Here is a 19,663-nt window from a genome sequence, read left to right as displayed (position 1 = left end):
AAGACCTATGAACAATGGGGTAATTATGTACTCAATCTAAGAACTATGAACAAGTTGCTCATTATGTATTCAAACTAAAAACTATGAATAATTGGGGTCATTTTGTACTCAAACTAAGAACTATGAACTCGTAGCTTATTATGTATTAAAACTAAGAACTATGAACATTGGAGTCATTATGTACTCAAACTAAGAACTATGAACATGTAGCTCATTATGTATTCAAACTAAGAACTATGAAATATGGGGTCATTATGTACTCAAACTTAGAACTATTAACAAGTAGCTCATTATGTACTCAAACTAAGAACTATGAACAATGAAGTCATTATGTACTAAAACTAAGAACTATGACCAAGTTGCTCATTATGTATTCAAACTAAATACTATGAACAATGGGGTCATTATGTTCTCAAACTAAGAACTATGAACAAGTTGATCATTATGTATTCAAACTAGGAGCTAGGAACAATACGCTCATTATGTATTCAAACTCAGAACTATGAATAAGTTGCTCATTATGTACTCAAAATAAGAACTATGAACAAGTTGCTCATTATGTATTCAAACTAAATACTATGAACAATGGGGTCATTATGTTCTCACACTAAGAATTATGAACAAGTAGATCATTTTGTATTCAAACTAAGAACTATGAACAATGGGGTCATTATGTACTCAAACTAAGAATTATGAACAAGTAGATCATTTTGTATTCAAACTAAGAACTATGAACAATTAGGTCATTATGTACTCAAAATAAGAACTATGAACAAGTTGCTCATTATGTATTCAAACTAAGAACTATGAAAAAGTTGCTCATTATGTATTCAAACTAAGAACTATGAATTAGTTGCTCATTATGCACTAAAACTAAGAACTATAAACAAGTTACTCATTATGTATTCAAACTAAATACTATTAAAAATTGGGTCATTATCTTCTCACACTAAGAACTATGAACAAGTAGATAATTATGTATTCAAACTAAGAACTATGAAGAAGGTAGTCATTACGTATTCGAACTAAGAATTATGAACAAGTTGCTCATTATGTATTAAAACTAATAACTATGAACACATTGCTCATTATGCACTCAAACTAAGAACTATGAAGAAGGTGGTCATTATGTATTAAAACTAATAACTATGAACAAGTTGCTCATTATGTATTAAAACTTATAACTATGAACAGATTGCTCATTATGTACCCAAACTAAGAACGATGAAGAAGGTGGTCATTATGTATTCAAACTAAGAACTATGAACAAATTGCTCATTATGTATTAAAACTAATAACTATGAACTAAGTGCTCATTATGTATTCAAACTAAGAACAATGAAGAAGGTGGTCATTATGTATTCAAACTAAGCATTATGAACAAGTTGCTCATTATGTATTCAAACTAAGAACTATGAACAAATTGCTCATTATGTACCAAAACTAAGAACAATGAAGAAGGTGGTAATTATGTATTCAAACTAAGAACAATGAACAAGTTGCTAATTATGTATTAAAACTAATAACTATGAACAAATTGATCATTATGTATTCAAACTAATAACTATGAACAAATTGCACATTATGTACTCAAACTAATCACAATGAAGAAGGTGGTCATTATGTATTCAAACTAAGAACTATGAACAAGTTGCCTATTATGTATTCAAACTAATAACTATGAACAAATTGCTCATTATGTACCCAAACTAAGAACAATGAAGAAGGTGGTCATTATGTATTCAAACTAATAACTATGAACAAATTGCTCATTATGTACACAAACAAAGAATAATGAGGAAGGTGAACATTATGTATTCAAACTAAGAACTATGAACAAGTTGCTCATTATGTATTAAAACTAATAACTATGAACAAATTGCTCATTATGTACTCAAACTAAGAACAATGAAGAAGGTGAACATTATGTATTCAAACTAAGAACTGTGAACAAATTGCTCATTATGTATTCAAACTAAGAACAATGAAGTAGGTGGTCATTATGTATTGAAACTAAGAACTATGAACAAGTTGCTCATTATGTATTAAAACTAATAACTATGAACAAATTGCTCATTATGTATTCAAACTAAGAACTATGAACAAATTGCTCATTATGTATTAAAACTAATAACTATGAACAAATTGCTATTTATGTACCCAAACTAAGAACAATGAAGAAGGTTGTCATTATGTATTCTAACTAAGAACTATGAACAAATTGCTCATTATGTACCCAAACTAAGAAACAATGAAGAAGGTGGTCATTATGTATTCAAACTAATAACTATGAACAAATTGCTAATTATGTACCCAAACTAAGAACAATGAAGTAGGTGGTAATTATGTATTCAAACTAAGAAGTATGAACAAGTTGCTGATTATCTATTCAAACTAATAACTATGAACAAATTGCTCATTATGTAATCAAACAAAGAACAATGAAGAAGGTGGTAATTATGTATTCAAACTAAGAACTATGAACAAGTTGCTGATTATCTATTCAAACTAAGAACTATGAACAAATTGCTCATTATGTACCCAAACTAAGAAACAATGAAGAAGGTGGTCATTATGTATTCAAACTAATAACTATGAGCAAATTGCTCATTATGTACCCAAACTAAGAAACAATGAAGAAGGTGGTCATTATGTATTCAAACTAATAACTATGAGCAAATTGCTCATTATGTACTAAAACTAAGAACAATTAAGAAGGTGGTCATTATGTATTCAAACTAATAACTATGAACAAATTGCACATTATGTACTCAAACTAATCACAATGAAAAGGTGGTAATTATGTATTCAAACTAAGACCTATGAACAAATTGCTCATTATGTACTCAAACTAGGAACAATGAAGAAATTTGTCATTATGTATTCTAACTAATAACTATGAACAAATTGCTCATTATGTACTAAAACTAAGAACAATGAAGAAGGTGGTCATTATGTATTCAAACTAATAACTGAGAACAAATTGCTAATTATGTACCAAAACTAAGAACACTGAAGTAGGTGGTCATTATGTATTAAAACTAAGAACTATGAACAAATTGCTCATTATGTATTCAAACTAATAACTATGAACAAATTGAACATTATGTACTCAAACTAATCACAATGAAGAAGGTGGTCATTATGTATTCAAACTAATAACTATGAACAAGTTGCTCATTATGTATTAAAACTAATAACTATGAACAAATTGCTCATTATTTACCCAAACTAAGAACAATGAAGAAGGTTGTCATTATGTATTCAAACTAATAACTATGAACAAATTGCTATTTATGTACCCAAACTAAGAACAATGAAGAAGGTTGTCATTATGTATTCAAACTAAGAACTATGAACAAATTGCTCATTATGTACCCAAACTAAGAAACAATGAAGAAGGTGGTCATTATGTATTCAAACTAATAACTATGAACAAATTGCTAATTATGTACCCAAACTAAGAACAATGAAGTAGGTTGTAATTATGTATTCAAACTTAGAAGTATGAACAAGTTGCTGATTATCTATTCAAACTAATAACTATGAACAAATTGCTCATTATGTACTCAAACAAAGAACAATGAAGAAGGTGGTCATTATGTATTCAAACTAATAACTATGAACAAATTGCTCATTATGTACCCAAACTAAGAACAATGAAGAAGGTGGTCATTATGTATTCAAACTAATAACTATGAACAAATTGCTCATTATGTACTCAAACTAAGAAAAATGAAGAAGGTGAACATTATGTATTCAAACTAATAACTACGAATAAGTTGCTCATTATGTATTTAAACTAATAACTATGAACAAATTGCTCATTATGTATTCAAACTAAGAACTATGAACAAGTTGCTCATTCTGTATTCAAACTAAGAACTATGAACAAGTTGCTCACAATGTATTAAAACTAATAACTATGAACAAATTGCTCATTATGTATTCAAACTCAGAACTATGAACAAATTGCTCATTATGTATTAAAACTAAGGTGGTCATTATGTATTGAAACTAATAACTATGAACAAGTTTCTCATTATGTATTAAAACTAATAACTATTAACAAATTGCTCATTATGTATTCATACTTAGAACAATGAAAACGCTGATCATTATGTATTCAAACTAAGCACTATGAACAATTCCTCATTATGTATTAAAACAAATAACTGTGAACAAATTGCTCATTATGTATTAAAACTAAGAACTATGAACACATTTCTCAGTATGTATTCCAACTAAGAACATTGAAGAAGGTGTTGATTATGTATTCAAACTAATTACTATGAACAATTGCTCATTATGTATTCAAACTAATAACTATGAACAAATTACTCATTATGTATTCAAACTAAGCACTATGAACAAGTTGCTCATTATGTACTCAAACTAAGAACTATGAACAATTGCTCATTATGTATTCAAACTAATAACTAAGAACAAATTGCTCATTATGTATTAAAACTAATAACTATGAACAATTGCTCATTATGTATTAAAACTAATAACTATGAACAAATTGCTCATTATGTACACAAACTAAGAACAATGAAGATAGTGGTCATTATGTATTCAAACTAAGATCTATGAACAAGTTGCTCATTATGTATTAAAACTAATAACTATGAACAAATTGCTCATTATGTACCCAAACTAACGCCAATGTAGAAGATGGTCATTATGTATTCAAACTAAGAACTATGAACAAATTGATCATTATGTATTCAAACTAATAACTATGGACAAATTGCTCCTTATGTACTCAAACTAAGAACAATGAAGAAGGTGGTAATTATGTATTCAAACTAAGAACTATGAACAAGTTGCTCATTATGTATTCAAACTAATAACTATGAACAAATTTCTAATTATGTACTCCAACTAATCACAATGAAGAAGGTGGTAATTATGTATTAAAACTAATAACTATGAACAAATTGCTCATTATGTTATAAAACTAATCACAATGAAGAAGGTGGTCATTATGTATTCAAACTAAGAACTATGAACAAGTTGCTCATTATGTATTAAAACTAATAACTATGAACAAATTGCTAATTATGTACCCAAACTAAGAACAATGAAAAAGGTTGTCATTATGTATGGAAACTAATAACTATGAACAAATGGCTCATTATGTATTCAAACTAATAACTATGAACAAATTGCTCATTATGTACTCAAGATGAGAACAATGAAGAAGGTGGTCATTATGTATTCAAACTAATAACTATGAACAAATTGCTCATTATGTTATAAAACTAATCACAATGAAGAAGGTGGTCATTATGTATTCAAACTAAGAACTATGAACAAGTTGCTCATTATGTATTAAAACTACTAACTATGAACAAATTGCTAATTATGTACCCAAACTAAGAACAATGAAAAAGGTTGTCATTATGTATGGAAACTAATAACTATGAACAAATGGCTCATTATGTATTAAAACTAATAACTATGAACAAATTGCTCATTATGTACTCAAGATGAGAACAATGAAGAAGGTGGTCATTATGTATTCAAACTAATAACTATGAACAAATTGCTGATCATGTATTCAAACTAATAAATATGAACAAATTGCTCATTATGTACTCAAACTAATCACAATGAATAAAGTGGTCATTATGTATTCAAACTAAGAACTATGAACAAGTTGTTCATTATGTATTAAAACTAATAACTATGAACAAATTGCTCATTATGTACTCAAACTAAGAAAATGAAAAAGGTGGTCATTATGTAATCAAACTAAGAACTATGAACAAGTTGCTCATTATGGATTGAAACTAATAACTATGAACAAATTGCTCATTATGTACTCCAACTAATCACAATAAAGAAGGGGTTGTCATTATGTATTCAAACTAAGAACTATGAACAAATTGCTCATTATGTATTCAAACTAATAACTATGAACAAATTCCTCATTATGTACTCAAACTAAGAACAAAGAAAAAGGTGGTCATTATGTATGGAAACTAATAACTATGAACAAATTGCTCATTATGTACTTAAACTAATCACAATGAAGAAGGTGGTCATTATGTATTAAAACTAAGAACTATGAACAAGTTGCTCATTATGTATAAAAACTAATAACTATGAACAAGTTGCTCATTATGTACTCAAACTAAGAACAATGAAAAAGGTGGTCATTATGTATTCAAACTAAGAACTATGAACAAGATGCTCATTATGTATTAAAACTAACAACACTGAACAAATTGCTCATTATGTACTCAAACTAAGAACAATGAAAAAGGTGGTCATTATGTATTCAAACTAAGAACTATGAACAAGTTGCTCATTATGTATTAAAACTAATAACTATGAACAAATTGCTCATTATGTACTCAAACTAAGAACCATGAAAAAGGTGGTCATTATGTATTCAAACTAATAACTATGAACAAGTTGCTCATTATGTATTAAACCTTATAACTATGAACAAATTGCTCATCATGTACTTAAACTAATCACAATGAAGAAGGTGGTCATTATGTACTCAAACTAAGAACTATGAACAAGTTGCTCAATATGTATTAAAACTAATAACTATGAACAAATTGCTCCTTATGTACTCAAACTAGGAACAATGAAAAAGGTGGTCATTTTGTATGGAAACGTATAACTATGAACAAATTGCTCATTATGTTATTAAACTAATCACAATGAAGAAGGTGGTTATTATGTATTCAAACTCAGAACTATGAACAAGTTGCTCATTATGTATTAAAACTAATAACTATGAAAAAATTGCGCCTTATGTACTCAAACTAAGAACAATGACAAAGGTGGTCATTATGTATTGAAACTAATAACTATGAACAAATTGCTCATTATGTACTTAAACTAATCACAATGAAGAAGGTGGTCATTATGTATTCAAACTAAGAACTATGAACAAGTTGCTCATTATGTATTAAAACTAATAACTATGAACAAATTGCTCCTCATGTACTCAAACTAAGAACTATGAAAAAGGTGGTCATTATGTATGAAAACTAATAACTATGAACAAATTGCTCATTATGTACTAAAAACAAATAACATTGAAGAAGGTGGTCATTATGTATTCAAACTAAGAACTATTAACAAGTTGCTCATTATGTATTAAAACTAATAACTATGAACAAATTGCTCATTATGTACCCAAACTAAGAACAATGAAGAAGGTGGGCATAGCTCATCATGTATTCAAACTAATAACTATGAACAAATTCCTCATTATGTATTAAAACTAATAACTATGAACAAAGTGGGTCATTATCTACTCTAACTATTATCATTATCTACTCTAACTAAGAACAATGAAGAAGGTGGTCATTATGTATTCAAACTAATAAAAATGAACAAGTTGCTCATTATGTATTAAAACTAATAACTATGAACAAATTGCTCATTATGTACTCAAACTAATCACAATGAAGAAGGGTGTCATTTTGTATTCACACTAAGAACTATGAACAAGTTGCTAATTTTGTATTACAACTAATCACTATGAACAAATTGCTCATACGGTACTCAAATTAAAACAATGAACAAGTTGCTAATTGTTTATTTAAACTAATAACTATGAACAAATAGCTCATTATGTACACAAACTAAGAACAATGAAGAAGGTGGTCATTATGTATTAACACTAATAACTATTAACAAATTGCTCATTATGTACCCAAACTAATCACAATGAAGAAGGTGGTCATTATGTATTAACACTAATAACTATGAACAAATAGCTCATTATGTACCCAAACTAATCACAATGAAGAAGGTGGTCATTATGTATTCAAACTAAGAACTATGAACAAATTGCTCATTATGTACCCAAACTAAGAACAATGAAGAAGGTAGTCATTCTTTATTCAAACTAGAACCTATGAACAAGTTGCTGATTATGTATTCAAACTTATAACTATGAACAAATTGTTCATTATGTACCCAAACTAAGAACAATGAAGAAGGTGGTCATTATGTATTCAAACTAGGAACTATGAACAAGTTGCTGATTACGTATTCAAACTAATAACTATTAACAAATTGCTCGTTATGTACCCAAACTAAGGTGGTCATTATGTATTCAAACTAGGAACTATGAACAAATTGCTCATTATGTACTCAAACTAAGAACAATGAAGAAGGTGGTCATTATGTATTCAAACTAAGAACTGTGAACAAGTTTCTCATTATGTATTCACACTAATAACTATGTCCAAATTGCTTATTATGTACCAAAACTAAGAACAATTAAGAAGGGGGTCATTATGAGAACTGTGAACAAGTTGCTAATTGTTTATTTAAACTAATAACTATGACAAACTAAGATCTATCAACAAGGTGATAATTATGTACTCAAACTAAGAACTATGAACAAGTAGCTCATTATGTATTCAAACTAAGAACTATCAACAATGGGGTCATTATGTACTCAAACTAAGAACTATGAACAAGGTGGTCATTATGTACTCAAACTAAGAACTATGAACAAGGTGGTCATTATGTACTCAAACTAAGAATTATGAACAAGGTGGTCATTATGTATTCAAACTAAGAACTATGAACAAGGTGGTCATTATGTATTCAAACTAAGAACGATGAACAAGTAGCTCATTGTGTATTCAAACTAAGAACTATCAACAATGTGGTCATTATGTACTCAAACTAAGAACTATCAACAAGTAGTCATTATGTATTCAAACTAAGAACTATGAACAAGTTGCTCATTATGTATTTAAACTAAGAACTATTAACAATGGGGTCATTATGTACTTCAACGCATACGGAACGAACCTATCGGCTTTTGTGCTAAATCAATACAGAAAATATCCAAAGTTCTTGTATAATAATTATATAGCATAAGACTAATTCACTGACTTGATATCTTTCAGAGAGAGAAATATAATATTGTTAGTTGGGACTTAAATTTAGAGAATTATGCGAAGCATGAATATTTTAATACTGTGTAGTTTTACCTGATATAGCCGAATAAGAGATGTCTGAAAGCATGATCAACTCTGTCCAATATGGTATTTCCATAGAAGACCATTACATTTAGGTATACAATATCAGATGTAACAGCCAGGTTTAAATTATGCCGTGTGACGTGTTTCCTAAAAGTCAATAAAGAAGGTGCATTCCTGCCATGCACCAGTCATCGACTTAATCCGATAATTGCTGATGATGCAAAACTGACGGTTACATTCATTGCCTTGTTTGGTAATCTGCAACCTGTACACATTTTATTTGCCCCGTCAATCAATGGACTTGGTATTCTCAGTAAGCAGGAAATCGACCTTGCAAGAAAAGATGCAAGGATGGAAGCTGATAAGTCGTTGCGCTTTCATTGATTTTAAAAGCGATCAAACGAATGTAGTGAGTGTCTCTGAGAAGTCGATGGAAATTTATCAACAATAAATGTCGGGATTTTACTATTAAAATCTTGAGCTTGCGTTTTATTATTGGTTTGCTTTCCTGTTATGATGTGCTTTCAGAAAGAACATTCTAAGTAGAGCAGTACTAAGTTCCCAAAAGATGAAAACCATTTCTTTTGTCGAAGCTGATATTACATTTCTTGACAGTACAGGCAGAAAGGTCTTGAAGTCGTAATTTTAAAAAACAAACGTATTATCTTATCAACTCTCACTAAATTGTGGCTGTGTAGTACCAATGGGAAGAAAGATAACATGCAACTTCAGATGAGAATTGACAGATAAGTTATATAATAAGAGAAGTGTTTCTTCGAAAAATTTCCATCCACATATACGTACAATTTCACAAGTGCATCAGAAACGATGTGCAAACATGAATAATTTTAAATCAAAGTACAGGTGCTTGTGCAGCCTAAATTAAAAAGAAGCCTCATCAATCTCGGACATGTTGCTTTAATAAAATGCTGGATAAAGCAATATTGGGAAAAACCTGAAAAATGATTACCAATATAATCCACCCCGTGCACAGAATACATCGCTGTTGAAAATGTGAATTGTCTAATAAAACATACGGTGAAAGTGCACTGGGTGACCACCCGAATATTTACCTTTAAGAAGTCGTTGTTGTTTTAATACCCAACTGTTTACAGCTCCGTTCAGGTCTGCTGCTTGAAAAAAAAACATTTAATAGTGTCTCAAACTAAAATTATGTACAATAATAACACAAAAAAAATCAATAATTTCGGGTAATAGTTTAATGGCCACCATGTTTCTTGCCATTCAAGACCCCTCCCCGACTAAAAAAAGAAAAAAAAAGACAAGCGAACATTTTTTTGTACAGACTTTTATTTATTTATTTTTCCAAGAAAGGGTTTGGGTAAATACCTCCTCTTTTTTTCTTATTCCGTTTTTTTTTAACACAAAATGAAAATGTTTTGTTCTTAACAAGGAAGAAAATTGAGGTTAGTATTTTTTTTAAGGAAAGTTTATTGTTTTTATTTCAGGGAAGAAAGATTTTTGTTTTTTTAACAAGAAATCTCTCCAAGTTCCGACTTGTGTCTGTACAATGCAGCTGTCCGTAAAAAAATTTATGCAAAAGTTTCGTCTTGTCTGTCTCACTCCTTATAAAAACATACCTGGCTAGGTATTTCTGCATGAATTCTGCTCGAATACCAGGCCGCTTAATCCACTGTTTTACGTCTAGCCACATTCGTTCTACATTTTGTGTGTGGATGTTGGTATCCTGAGGGCCCACAAAATTTTCTGAATAGTTTATGGTTTAGTGTGGAAAATGCCGGTCGAGGTTAGTATATGCATTCCAACAATCACTGAAAATTATTGAGCCCGGAAGGATAAACTTGTGCACCAACGGAATCAGAGTTTTGGCCTTCTGTTTTTCATCTGGGCCAGTCAGCGCGACGACGAACCTTTTTTTTTTAATTCTTTCAATTCCACTGAAAAGCCATATCTGACTAGCCATCCTTCCTCGATTATATTTTCGGCGAACGATTAGGGCTCCGTCAGTTTCGACAGCTATCCCGTCGCCTCCAATGAGTTTCTGGCTGTTAAGCCAGTCCTCAGAGACCTCAGAACAGAAGAACCGCCAATCAACTGAGGAGTGTTGCGAAATGTTCAGATTTTTGCATACTGTCCGTGATTCCACATGGTGCTTAAACAAATGATTGACGAACATTATTACTTTCCACGCTGGCATCCAAGCAATGAATGTTCCTGTTGTTTCGGCGACAGTGAAACCGCAATATTTTCTTTTTGGGGATTTTTCCACTTTTGTGTAGTGCGTGCACCCCTCCAGATTCGTTTACCTTCTCGAAAATAATACTCATTTTTGCATTGGGGACAGGTAACGCTTGTCGACAAAACACCATGTTTTCGCAAAAATTGCATGCCGGTGTCATCTTTGTGATATGCTTTTACTGTGTCGAAATATTCGTTGCTACAACCGTATCAGGAATCCAACGTATTGATATTCATCTTTTTTCGCTGTTGAAGAAAATGTTAAAATAACTTTTTACAGAAAAAAAGAAACAAAAAAATGGAAATAAATAAATGTATAAACATATAAAGAGTTATATGTGTGAAAAAATATAAAACATTTTGTACAGAAAAGAGTAAGAAACAATTTTAGAATTTAATTTCACGTGGTTTTTTGTTTGCAGTAAATGCTGAAACTGAGGAAAAAAGACTTGTCTGCTACAATCATTGACAATTTCTGCGCATGCTCACCAACTTCACCAGACGACAAGCAAGAAAACAATGGCGGCAAGACATTACCATACTCATTCCCATGGGCTAATGTATGTGTCAGATTTACTCATAATTCAAGACTGCGACACTATTAAATGTTATTTTTTAAATCAGCAGACCCGACTGGAGCTGTAAACAGTTGGATATTAAAAGGCCAATGACTTCTTAAAGGTAAATATTCATGTGGTCCCGCAGTGCACTTTCACAGAAAATTTAATAAATAAATTTTCGTTAGAAAATTTAGCAAATAACTTTCCGTTAGAGAATTTAGTAAATAGATTTTCGTTAGAGAATTTTGGAAATAAATTTTGTTAGAGAATTTAATAAATAATTTTTCGTTAGAGAATTTAGTCTATAATTTTTCGTTACAGAATTTAATAAATAACTTTTCGTAAGAAAATTTAGTAAATAATTTTTCGTTAGAGAATTTTGTAAACAATTTTCGTTAGAGAATTTTGTAAATAAATTTTCGTTAGAGAATTTAGTAAATAACTTTTCGTTGGAAAATTTAGTCAATAATTTTTCGTTAGAGAATTTACTAAATAACTGTACGTTGGAGAATTTAGTAAATTAATTTTCTGTTAGAGAATTTAATAGCTAATTTTCGTTAAAGAATTTAGTAAATAATTTTTCATTAGAGAATTTTGTGAATAAATTTTCGTTAGAGAATTTTGTAAATAACTGTTCGTTAGAGAATTTAGTAAATTATTTTTCGTTAGAGAATTTAATAAATAATTTTCGTTAGGGAATTTAATAAATTATTTTTCGTTAGAAAATTTAATAAATAATTTGTCGAAGATAGTTTAGTAAATAACTATTCATGAGAGAACTTAGTAATTAATTTTCGTAAGAGAATTTAATAAATAATTTTTCGTTAGTGAATATAGTAAATCATTTTTTATTATAGAATTTAATAAATAATGTTCGTTAGAGAATTTAGTAAATGATTTTTCGTTAGAGAATTTAGTAAATAATTTGCGTTAGAGAATTTAATTAATAATTCTTTGGAAGATAATTTAGTAAATAATTTGCATTACAGAATTTAATAAATAACTGTTCATTAGAGAATTTAGCAAATAATATTCGTAAGAGAATTTAGTAAATAATTTTGGTAAGAGAATTTAGTAAAAAAATATTCGTTAGAGAGTTTAATAAATGACTTTTCGTAAGAGAATTTAATAAATAATGTTTTGTTACAGAATTTAATAAATAAATTTTCTTTAGAGAATTTAGTAAATAATTTTTCGTTAGAGATTTTATAAAATTACTTTTCTTTAGAGAATTTAGTAAATAACTTTGCGTTTAAGAATTTTATGAATAATTTTCGTTAGAGTATTTAATTAATAACTTTTCGTTAGAAAATTTAGTTAATAATTTTTCGGTAGAGAATAAAGAAAATAACTTTTCATTATAGAATTTAAAAAATAATCTTTCGTTAGAGAATTTAGTAAATAATTTTTCGTTAGAGAATTTAATAAATAATTTTTCGTTGGAGAGTTTAGTAAATTACTGTTCGTTAGAGAATATTGTAAATAATTTTTAGTTAGAGAATTAAGTAAATCATTTTCGTTAGAAACTTTTGTAAATAATCTTTCGATAGAGATTTAATAAATACTTTTTCGTAAGAGAATTTAGTAAATAACTTTTCGTTAGAGAATTTAATAAATCATTTTCGTTACAGAATTTAGTTAATAACTTTTCGTTAGAGACTTTTGTAAACAATTTTCGTTAGAGAATTTAGTAAATAATATTTGTTAAAAAATTTAATAAATAATTTTCGTTAGAGAATTTAGTAAATAACTTTTCGTTAAAAAATTTGATGAATAATGTTCGTTAGAGAATTTAATAAAAAAATGTTTGTTAAACAATTTTAAACATAATTTTTCGTTAGCGAATTATATAAATCATTTTCGTAGGAGAATTTAGTAAATAAATTTTCGTTAGAGACTTTTGTAAATAAATTTTCGTTAGAGAATTTAGTAAATAATTTTCGTTAAAGAATTTAGTAAATAATTTTTGTTAGAAAATTTAATAAATAATTTTCGTTAGAGAATTTAGTAAATAACTTTTCGTTAAAAAATTTGATAAATAATTTTCGTTAGACAATTTAATAAAAAACTGTTCGTTAAAAAATTTTAAACATAATTTTTCGTTAGCAGATTAAATAAATAATTTTCGTAGGAGAATTTAGTAAATAATTTTCGTTAGAGAATTTAGTAAATAACTTTTCGTAAGAGAATTTAGTAAATAATATTTCGTTTTAGAACTTAGTAAATAACTTTTCGTTAGAAAATGTAGTAAATAACTTTTCGTTAGAGAATGTAGTAAATAACTTTTTGTTACAGAACAATAACTTTTCGTTAGAGAATTTAGTAAACAGCTTTTCGTTAGAAAATTCAATAAATAATATGTCGTTAGAGAATTTAGTAAATAACTTTTCGTTAGAGAATTTAGTAAATAACATTTCCTTGGAGAATTTATTAAATAACATTTCCTTGGAGAATTTAATGAATAACTTTGTCTTAGAGAATTTAGTAAATAACTTTTCGTTAGATAATTTAGTAAACAACTTTTCGTTAGAAACTTTAATAAATAACTTTTCGTTAGAGAATTTAGTAAAATAACTTTTCGTTAGAGAATTTAGTAAATAACTTTTCCTTAGTAAATGTAATAAACACCTGTTCGTTAGAGAATTTAGTAAATAATTTTACGTTTGAGAATTAAGTAGATATTTGTTCTTCAAAGAATTTAATAAATAATTTTTGTTAGAGAATAAAATAAATAACTTTTCGTTAGATAATTTAATCAGTAATATTTAAAGAGAATTTAATAAATAATTTTTCGTTAGGAAATATAGTAAATAATTTTTCCTAGAGAATTTAATAAATACATTTTTGTTAGAGAATGTAGTAACAAATTTTTGATAGAGAATTTAATAAATAATTTTCGTTAGAGAATTTAGTAAATAATATTTCGTTAGATAATTTTGTGAATATTTTTTGTTAGAGAATAACATAAATAATTTTTCGTTCTAGAATTTAGTAAATAATTTTCGTATATGACTTTATAAATAACTTTTCATTAGAGAATTTAATAATTAATTTTTGGTTACAGAAATTAATAAATAATTTTTTGTTAGAGAATTTAGTACATAACTATTCGTGAGAGAATTTAGTAAATAATTTTCGTTAGAGAATTTAATAAATAACTTTCGTTAGAGAATTTAATAAATAATTTTTCGTTAGAGAATTTAGTAAATAATTTTTCGTTAGAGAATTTAGTAAATAATTTTCGTTAGAGAATTTAGTAAATAATTTTTCGTTATAGAATTTAGTAAATAATTTTTCGTTAGAGAATTTAGTAAATAATTTTTCGTTAGAGAATTTAATAAATAATTTTTCGTTAGAGAATTTAGTAAATAATTTTTCGTTAGAGTATTTAATAAATAATTTTTCGTTAGAGAATTTAGTAAATAATTTTTCGTTAGAGAATTTAGTAAATAATTTTTCGTTAGAGAATTTAATAAATAATTTTTCGTTATAGAATTTAGTAAATAATTTTTCGTTAGAGAATTTAATAAATAATTTTTCGTTAGAGAATTTAGTAAATAATTTTTCGTTAGAGAATTTAGTAAATAATTTTTCGTTAGAGAATTTAGTAAATAATTTTTCGTTAGAGAATTTAATAAATAATTTTTCGTTAGAGAATTTAGTAAATAATTTTTCGTTAGAGAATTTAGTAAATAATTTTTCGTTAGAGAATTTAATAAATAATTTTTCGTTAGAGAATTTAGTAAATAATTTTTCGTTAGAGAATTTAATAAATAATTTTTCGTTAGAGAATTTAGTAAATAATTTTTCGTTAGAGAATTTAGTAAATAATTTTTCGTTAGAGAATTTAATAAATAATTTTTCGTTAGAGAATTTAATAAATAATTTTTCGTTAGAGAATTTAATAAATAATTTTTCGTTAGAGAATTTAGTAAATAATTTTTCGTTAGAGAATTTAGTAAATAATTTTTCGTTAGAGAATTTAGTAAATAATTTTTCGTTAGAGAATTTAATAAATAATATTTCGTTAGAGAATTTAGTACATAATTTTTCGTTAGAGAATTTAATAAATAATTTTTCCTTAGAGAATTTAGTACATAATTTTTCGTTAGAGAATTTAGTAAATAATTTTTCGTTAGAGAATTTAGTAAATAATTTTTCGTTAGAGAATTTAATAAATAATTTTTTGGTAGAGAATTTAGTAAATAATTTGCGTTAGAGCATTTAATAAATAATTTTTCGTTAGAGAATTTAGTACATAATTTTTCGTTAGAGAATTTAATAAATAATTTTTCGTTAGAGAATTTAGTACATAATTTTTCGTTAGAGAATTTAGTAAATAATTTTTCGTTAGAGAATTTAATAAATAATTTTTCGTTAGAGAATTTAATAAATAATTTTTCGTTAGAGAATTTAGTAAATAATTTTTCGTTCGAGAATTTAATAAATAATTTTTCGTTAGAGAATTTAGTAAATAATTTTTCGTTAGAGAATTTAGTAAATAATTTTTCGTTAGAGAATTTAGTAAATAATTTTTCGTTAGAGAATTTAGTAAATAATTTTTCGTTAGAGAATTTAGTAAATAATTTTTCGTTAGAGAATTTAATAAATAATTTTTCGTTAGAGAATTTAGTAAATAATTTTTCGTTAGAGAATTTAATAAATAATTTTTCGTTAGAGAATTTAGTACATAATTTTTCGTTAGAGAATTTAGTAAATAATTTTTCGTTAGAGAATTTAGTAAATAATTTTTCGTTAGAGAATTTAGTAAATAATTTTCGTTAGAGAATTTAATAAATAATTTTTTGGTAGAGAATTTAGTAAATAATTTGCGTTAGAGCATTTAATAAATATCTGTTCCTAAGAGAATTTAGCAAATGATTTTCGTTAGAGAATTTGATAAATAATATGCGTTAGAGAATTTAGTAAATAACTTTCCTTGGAGAATTTAGTAAATAATTATTTGGTTAGAGAATTTAATAATTCATTTTCGTTTGAGAATTTAATAAATAATTTTTCGTTAGAGAATTTGCTAAAAAAATTTTAGTTACAGAATTTAGTAAAAAAGTTTTTTGTCAGAGAATTTAATAAAAAAATTTTCGCTAGAGAATTTAGTAAGTTACTTTTAGTTTGAGAATTTAGTAAATAATTTTTAGTTAGAGAATTTAAAAAATAAAAGTTCGTCAGATTTTAGTATAAAACATTTCGTTAGAGTATTTAATAAATAACTTTTCGTTAGAGAATTTAATAAATAACATTTCGTTAGATAATTTAGTAAACAACTTTTCATTAGAGACTTTTATAAATAACTATTCGTTAAAGAATTTAGTAAATAACTTTTCGTTAAAGAATTTAGTAAATAACTTTCGTTAGAGAATTTAATAAATAATTTTCGTACGAAAATTTAGTAAATAATTTTCGTTAGAGAATGTAGTAAATAATTTTCGTTAGAGAATTTAGTAATTAATTTTCGTTAGAAAATTTAGTAAATAACTTTTTGTTAGAGAATTTAATAAATAATTTTCGTTAGAGAATTTAATAAATAATTTTCGTTAGAGAATTTAGTAAATAATTCTCGTTAGAGAATCCCATTTAATTTTTTAAAACCTGGTTTTATTGGTTTTATCTGTGTTTATTTTAAAACTCTTTCTGTATCTTTTTACTTTGATTGAAGCTTTCGTCCGACGACGTTTGTTTGTTCTAGATTTACGATCGTTTTCTGATTAAAACTTTTATTTATAAGATTACAAGGAAGCTGTTATAGAAAATCTATTAGTATACATGTGCACATTTTACTAAACAGTATTACAGACATTTTAAAATATGTCATGGTCTGAGTATTTAAGTAAAAATACATGTATAAAAGAACATATAGTAAAGGTAAAATTCTGTTATATTCTTTGATTGTTAAACATCTAAAATAATACAAATAAATACAGTCCTAAATAAGTCTGTGGTTTTTATTTACTATTCAAGTGAGTTCTGCGTTTACATTGAATTCAGTCAGGATTATCGTTATTTAAATTAGCAAATCGTTTGAGAAGTTTTATTTTACTTCTATTTTATCACTGATGGTGATATTTTATTTTGTAACGAAACTAATAACATCATCCAAGAAACGTTTTATAGAAAGTTGAATTTCATGAATTATATTTCAACTTTCCTAAGCTGATAAGAGAGTGTTCTATTGTTAAAGATACATTGTGTTGTTTCGGGCTTATTTCAAGCAAACATCAGCAGTTTCATCGTTTGAAATAAATGCATTCTGAAATTTATATAGTTTAAATTCATCGAATCTTAGTGGAATGTAGACGTCTTTTAACTCCTTCTGATTTTCTCCTATTGTCTCTCCTTTTCAATTGACTTTATTTACTTTTACCAATCAACATGATATTTAAACTAATGCTGGTTCGAATAAAATCATTTTTTACGTTTCCGTTTCTCTAGTAAGACGCACTTATCCACCTTCTTAGTTTTTAAAATAAACTCGTAAATCTATTTTTTGACAGCATATTAAAATTTCGACTACAAAATAGTTTTGAAATTTGAAGTTACATTTTGTTAAAAATCCATGTTAAAATGTATAGACGACAAAGACCCTAAACGCACTATAATCATAATAATATTTCTAGGAAATACAAAAAGTGAATAAAAATGCTGAAAAAAATTCGTCATGCATAACATTAAAACAACAATATCTGTATTAGTAGAGGATTTTATTTTGATTCACATACATCTTCTTGTGGGTGCACTAGATTTCAGAGAATCCAGCATCATTTCTTGATTAGAAGGATTGCAAGTCGCATTCTGCTGGAGGTGGGATGTAACTTAGCACGGTACTGAATGGGCATAAAAATACGTACACCCGTGTAGTAATTAAAGACATACGCGTAAATATATAGGCATACCATACTTAAAGTCGCAACATACTTGCCATTAGATTTATATCCTGTGCACATATTCTTCTATAACTTTGTTTTAAATAATTATCCATATTACCTATTGAGGACATTACCGGGGCTTTTGCTTGAGAGATTGGCCCCGTCTTTCGTGCTATTAGGATGTATATACCTAAGTGTATTCTGTACCTCTTCTCTGCCTTCATTTCTTCATGTATAGGGTATTATTATCATATTTAGGGTGGTATATGTGCTACTAGTATCACACTACTGGGCAGTATGTTCTACTTTTTGTACCTCTGATGATGTAAATGATGGAGTAAAAATAAAGTAAAACACGATATATTGATTTAGTATTGATTTGTCCAGTTCGGCTGACAGATTATAATTTGTAATTTAGCGACGTAAACCAACCGAGGAAAATTTCAGTAAATAACTTTTAGTTAACACTGAAAAATAATGTAAATAACTAACATTTAAAATTAATGAATGTTCGTCGTTCATCGCCTACAAACAAAAAATCTGATTAATGCGTTTTCTTTTTGACTTTAAAATCTGTTTAATGTTTTCTCTTTTTACTATTGTTTGTTCAATAATAAAAGCAAACGCATTGGAAACGTGTTATTGTTCACACAATTTAGTAACAAGTGCAGTCGTCTGTCGAACACTCTGAAATCACATGAACAATCAACTCAACAAAAAAAAAATATGATTATGTCGTGTTATAAATGATCGGACAATCCCGTTGAGTAAGAATCAAGTAAAATAATTCAGGAAGAGCAGACATACTCCAGGGCAGTTTTATTCCGCTTAATTAATATACTTGAATATTTGGCTTCAGTGAATACGGCCGCCATTGACCCAAATGAAAAGCTCTGTTACAAGAGAAATAGAAATTATTTTAGTGAAGCACTGATTATATACGACATTTTTTACTACCTGTCTGAACATACAAGATGCACTAAGAATGAAAACGGTGATTATTATGTCATCAACCGCATTCAGCCTA

General features: G+C 27.2%; 1 protein-coding gene across 4 annotated transcripts in view; it reads left to right on the top strand.

Moving 5' to 3' along the window:
- LOC145266422 (uncharacterized) overlaps window positions 1-19,663 on the top strand; it is a 442,016-nt gene that overhangs the window by 148,135 nt on the left and 274,218 nt on the right. The window contains exon 2 of one of the 4 annotated variants that reach the window (XM_080122097.1): window positions 11,618-11,876. The exons of the other annotated variants lie outside the window; for them this stretch is intronic. The gene's annotated coding sequence lies outside the window, so the exon portion shown is untranslated. The remainder of the gene's footprint in view (window positions 1-11,617; window positions 11,877-19,663) is intronic. 4 annotated transcript variants of the gene reach the window in all.

The sequence above is a fragment of the Euprymna scolopes genome, chromosome 4, assembly GCF_053919585.1.
Source record: "Euprymna scolopes isolate OS-2025 chromosome 4, ASM5391958v1, whole genome shotgun sequence".
In the NCBI taxonomy this organism is placed as follows: Eukaryota; Metazoa; Mollusca; class Cephalopoda; order Sepiida; family Sepiolidae; genus Euprymna; species Euprymna scolopes.
This window is presented reverse-complemented; position numbering and strand designations above follow the sequence as displayed.